Here is a 6,593-nt window from a genome sequence, read left to right on the forward strand (position 1 = left end):
ACACGGGCTCAGTGGGTGTGGCTTGCGGGCTCTAGAGCGCAGGCTCAGTAGTTGTGGTGCAGGGGCTTAGCTGCTCTGTGGCATGTGGGATCTTCCTGGACCAGGGATCAAACCCATGTCCCCTGCACTGGCAGGAGGATTCTTAACGACTGTGCCACCAGGGAAGTCCCTCTATTTATTTTTTATCCGTTTCTCTTATCACAAATCCCAGCTGCCAACCAGTCAGAGCCCAGCTCAAAGGCCAGCTTATTGAATTGAATATTTCCAAATTACCTTTAGGTATAAAAGCATCACTATCCCTTTACATATTTGAGGCTGCTTCCATGATATAAATGCAAAAAACCTGAGAGTTTTTTGTTAAATAATTCTATCATACTAATTTATCCTTGGAAGTTAAAATTTCTAAAAGTTAAATAGGAACCTAAGTTTTCCTTGACAAATACATTTACTTCCTGGGTATAATGAAGAGAAGTTTGCAAACTGTGAGAGAATTTCATTAGAATAACTTGTTTTGATTATATTTTAATTGGTGATAATAAGGAAGCATTCTAACTAATGGCTCTATTAGCATATTTCTTGGAAGTCATGTTAACTCTTTGTGACAGAGTTGAATCTAAATTAATGAATAACTTAGAGATAAAAAGTTTCTGCTCTAACTATAATTATATTTGCAAGTTCTTGAAATTATGGAGTAGAACAATTTTTAAGGTCACAGTCACCTGGATCGAGTAGACCTATCTGATCCTATCCTGATTCTGATTATTTCCCACGGGATTTTTAGAGAAATTACATAATATCTCTAAGTCTCATTGTTCATTTGTAAAATGCTAATGATCCTTTTATTCACTTAATAAAGTTATGAGAATTGGATAAAACCATGTACGGAAAATACATTAAACAAAGCTGACACATAGTAATTGCTCAATAAACACTGGGACATCATACTGTGGACTGCAGGTATAACCTAGACATCAGTTAGGCTCTCCTTTCTTCTTAATACCTGGATTGAATTAACTTGACAAGCCCTCCTGCCACCCCCCATTGCATACCAAATTTCTTCTCCAATATTTCTGAACTTCTGAGGGAGGTCAATTGTAATAGTCACATTTCACCTTGGACTTCGTGTCTATTCAATATAGTTCTCTGTGTGAATTTCAGGATTTCCCCTTTGTTGCTGTTTAGTATTAATTCAAACAAAACAAAGCACATCCCGTGATTTTCTTCTGTAACAAGTTTAGCTCTTATTAGACCCTACTGCCATACTCAGCCCTAAATTTCAGGTTTGTATAACCTTATCATTAAAAATTCATTAATGTACTCTACCAAACAACTGGACTGCCCCACCACTTGGTTTCTGTTGCTCACCTCCTTATCTGATAATAACGTCACCGAAACCTCCCTCCCCATCCCCTCCACACGTTAGAAAGCAGCAAAGACCATGATTATTTTGTTTCTTTTTGATGTCTTTTCAGCATTTTGAGTAAAGGAGATGCAATTTTGTATGTTTTTAATCACCTTATGTATGGGCAGGTTGGGTTGCTATTAAGCACCCATCTAAGACTAAAAGGACAGATCTTATCTTGTAAAGAGCTGTTGGCCTGTTCTTAGTTATAAGTTGAGCAGCCTGACCTACTCTACAAGGGCAGGCCATCTGTTTAAAGAAGATAGGATTTATAGTCAAAATCCATATGCTCCCATTCTGGCCTTAGTATCCTCATCCGTCCAAATAGAGAACTAATATTTTATCTGTCCAATATAGTGCTTGTGATGAATAAATTAGAAAATCAATACTAATATATTTTGTAAATTTTAAAACATGACACATGGGTTACTTTGTACTGAAGCATGGAGGAATAGAAGAAAACATGGACCCTAACATCAATAGACCTAGTAAGTGACCTTGAATGAGTCTTTTTATCTCTCTTTACTGCTCCTAAGAATGAGGAAAATAATAATATCTTTCTACAGATGTGTTATAAAAACTAAGCATGGAAAGCATGGAAAGAAAAAACTCAGTGAATTCTATTCCTTTGCCTTTCTCATATATTTGGCCCTGGGAGTCAAGAATATTATCTTGCTTCTTGCCCAGAATTCTGTTAGTTCTCATCCTGGGAGAGATGTTGGTAAATTTGCTGTAGCTGACAGGCGGCAATATCCTAGCGATCAGGAGTACAGAGGATACTACTGACTTTTGGCCTTGTTTGGACCAAGGGTCAGGGGGATGATCATTTTAAGGACATTCTGCTTTCCTCTAATGCATCTGAATCTTCATTTGTTCAGTGTCACTGTCAGGTTGCTGTCCAAAGAGATCAGAAGGTGAGAGGCTTCCTGCTTGGTACTGCTGACAAAGGAGGCTTTATGTCTGGCTTCTGCTGAGCATACAGTAGAAATGAAATTTGTCATACCACATCCCCTTTTTAGAAAGAACTTTAAAAATTGCCATCTGGGCTAATTGCCTTTTGTAATAATATGAAGTCTTGCAATAAATAGCAATAAGTGTCTCTAAGGTACCAGGCACTGGGCTAGTTGCTGGGATTGTAGAGAAGAACCCCACACAGTGGTCTCATTCCTGCCTTCATGTTATTCTCAAATAAGGGGAGGCTCTGAGACTCCAGTTTTAATTCTGTATAGGCTCAACTTAAGCTGGGACTCAAGATGAATAAATGTTTACCAGAGAAGGAAAAAATGTTTGTCTTAAGCTCTCTCAGAACACTTAGAAGCCATTGTGTTGTTAATGGAGTGGAATTTAACAGGGAAGGAGTAAAGAGGGGCCACAGTAGGGATAGACATTTATGTCATGGCATCTATGTAACTTAGCAAGAAATTGAATGTTTGTTAGTAGGTAAAAGAGCTTGTTAGAAAAGCATATCAAAATTGTCACTTTCATATACTGTGCTCTCTCTTTTTTTCCAGGGCATGTGCAATTCCATACCAGTCCCAGCTCTTACAAAAGATGTTGCTGAGGCCAATGCTTTCCCCAGTGAACTCACCTCTTGACTTTGACTACCTTAGTGCTTTGTTTGAACAAAAGCTGTGGGGGAAGATCTAGGCCGGCAGCAGCTTTTACTCTGCAACCCTCTGCTACCCTCTTCTGGTAGGAGTCTATCACTGCAATTAGCCCATCAAATCCAGGGTAGCCCATCAAATCTCTAGGTAGGGCTGGTAATGGCCAAACTGAGAAAAATGACATGGGGCAGACCTCATAGCCAGACCCAGCTCCAGGCTTTAGGAAAGCAAGTCCCATCCCAGAATTTGACATCTGAAGGCTATAGTGAGAGACTTCAGGTGGTGGGCTTAGACCAACAGTCCATATCAGGCGGTGACCCATTCAATTATTGGCATGCTCCCCCAAAAAAGGGTAGGCAGGACATTAGTAACAAAAGGATTATTTTCATTAGACCACATTAGGAAGCTAAGGCAGCAGGTCGATCAACACCTTCTCATTACACCTTTCCCGATCATCCTATTTAAAATTGTAATCTTCCCACTTCTATTTCTTTTAGTGTTTCATTTTTCTCTATAACGTTTAGTCATCTAACAGGCTATATTTAATTGCTTTATTTTGTTAATTGTCTGTATTTGCTATTAGAAAACCAGGAAAGTATGGCTTTTTCTTTTTCTTTTGTCACTGCTGTATCCCTAACACTTAGATTAGTTGCTCCATAAGCACTTTCAGAATAAAGGAATATCAGTAGGAATCAGAATCTGGTCACTGGACTGTAGGTTGGGGCCAGAATCTTCCATTAAAAATACAATGAAGTCCTCCATTCCTGCTGCTTAGAAGTGAGAACCAGGCACAGGACAGTAGATATGAATTGAATTAGCAAAACCGGACCCAAGATTAGTCTCGCTTTTGGTAAGTGTGATTGCTGGGTTTGGCTATAGTTCTCAAAGTTTATAAGAATTACCTAGGAAGCTTGTTTAAATGCAGATTTCTGAATTCCTACCCCCAGAAATTATAATTCGGAGGGAATGGATTGTTCAAACATCTGGATTTTAAACAAGCACCCCCCAAGATATTCTAATACAGGAAGTCTACTAATGACACTTAGAGAAAAAACAAACAAACATAAAAACAAGTCCTTCATGATTCAAGATTAAAATCATTCTTAGAGATTGAGGAAGATCCTTCAGGTGGGAATTTTGCTTGTGGAAAAGAAGGGTTGCAGAGGCTGGGAACACGTGGGTCCTGAGGGTATCACAGTAACACTCTAAGCTCGATTTCGGTACTTGTTAAAATGTACTTTCTGCAATCTTATTCTCAGGGGTTGCATTTTAATATACAACAGGTGATTTTGATGCTAGAAATCCAAAAGTCATACTTTGAAAAATACTGGCTTAAAGGGAAGGGAAGGGAAATTAGAAAAAAAATCTATTATGTGCAGATGTCAAACACTGTGCCAAAAGAGCTCTACACAGAGGTAAATTTTATGACCATTATTTTACAGATGAGAAAAATAAGAACCACACACTATATAAGACCCTTGAGGTCACACTGATAGGAAAGAGGTGAGCTTTGACTCAGATGAAGGAATTCCTGAATTCACTGTCTATGATCCTTCAACTGCTGTTAGGTTTATCTAGTATTCACAGGGATCATCTTGTAGTATTTATATAATTTGGCCAACTGTATGTAGTTGTGTAAACCCTGCCACAATCAAGATATAGAATCTTACTACATCTCAAAACGTTCCCTGGTGACATTTTGCAATTATTCCCTTCGCCCCTCACTGGCAACCACGTTTCTATTTTCTGTTTCTATGACTAATTTAGATACCTCATATAAGCGGAATCTTGCAATTTTTGTCTTTTAGCTACGGGATTATTTCACTCACCATAATGTCCTTAAGGTTCATCCATGTTGTAGTATATGACAGGATTTCCTTTTTGAAGCCTGAATAATAGTCATATATATGTATATATATACACACTATATATATAATGTATATAAAATATTAGGTTGGCCAAAAAGTTCCTTTGGCTTTAAAGATGGGGGAAAAAAAAGACACATTTTTCATTTTCACCAAGATCTTTATTGAACAACGTATTCACCATTTTGTTCCACTATCTTCTGCCATTTTTCAGGCAACTTCATAATTCCATCTTCCCAAAACTTTTTATCTTTTTGAGCACAGAACTGTTCCAGGTGCCTTTTTCAGTCTTCCAGGGAATTGAAGTTTCTTTCATTAAGAGAATTTGGTAAACTCTGAAATAAATGGAAATCCAAAGGTGCAATGTCTGGTGAATATGGCAGATGAATCAGAACTTCCCAGCCAAGCTGTAACAGTTTTTGCCTGGTCATCAAAGAAATATGCAGTCTTGCATTATCCTGATGGAAGATTATGCATTTTTTGTTGATTAATTCCAGATGTTTTTCATCAAGTGCTGCTTTCAGTTGGTCTAACTGGGAGCAGTACTTGTTGGAATTAATCATTTGGTTTTCCGGAAGGAACTCATAACAGAGGACTCTCTTCCAATCCTACCATATACATAACATCACCTTCTCTGGATGAAGACTGGCCTTTGGGGTGGTTGGTGGTGGTTCATTTCGCTTGCCCCACGATCTCTTCCGTTCCACATTATTCTACAGTATCCACTTTTCAATGCCCATCACAATTTGTTTTAAAATGGAACATTTTCATTCCAATTAAGTAGAGAATAGCATGCAGAAATAAGGTCAAGAAGTTTTCTTTTGCTAAACTTTTGTGGAACCCAAACATCAAAGCAATGAACATAACCAAGCTGGTGTAAATGATTTTCAATGCTTGATTTGGATATTTTGAGTATGTCGGCTACCTCCAGCATGGTAAAATGTTGACTATTCTCAGTTAATGTCTCAATTTGATTGCTATCAACTTCAACTGGTCTACCCGACTGTGGATCATCATCCAGTGAGAAATCTCCAGCATGAAACTTCGCAAACCAGTTTTGACACGTTAGATCAGTCAGAGCACCTTCTCCACACACTGCACAAATCTTTACTTGCATTTCAGTTGCATTCTTACCTTTCCTGAAAAAATAAAATATGCTGAAAATGTTGTTTTTCTTCCATCTCCAATATTAAAATGGCTACATAAAAACTCACGAATTTTGATAAGTTTTTTTTAAAAATGCATGCTGATATGACAGTTGTCACAATACAATCTAACAAAATTGTTTCGAATGAAGTTAAAGGCAACAAAATGCTACTAGAACCATCTTACGGAAAAAACTGAAAGAACATTTTGGCCAACCCAATATATATTTTCTTTATTCATTCATTCATTGATGGACACTTAGGTTGCCTCCATGCTTGGCTATATTAAATAATGCTGTAATGTACATGGATATGCAACTATCTCTTTGAGATTTTATTATTATTATTATTATTCCTTTGGATAAATACCCAGAAATGGGATTGCTGGATTATATGGTTATTCTATTTTTAAATTTTAAAGAAATCTCCATACTGGTTCCCAAAGCAGCTGCACCATTTTACATTCCCATCAACAAGGGTTCCGATTTCTCCACATCCTCACCAACACTTATTATTTTGTTTTTTTGATAGTGGCCATCCAAACTGGCATGAGGTGATACCTCACTAGGGTTTTGAT

This window comes from Mesoplodon densirostris, chromosome 7 (assembly GCF_025265405.1).
Source record: "Mesoplodon densirostris isolate mMesDen1 chromosome 7, mMesDen1 primary haplotype, whole genome shotgun sequence".
NCBI classification, from domain to species: Eukaryota; Metazoa; Chordata; class Mammalia; order Artiodactyla; family Ziphiidae; genus Mesoplodon; species Mesoplodon densirostris.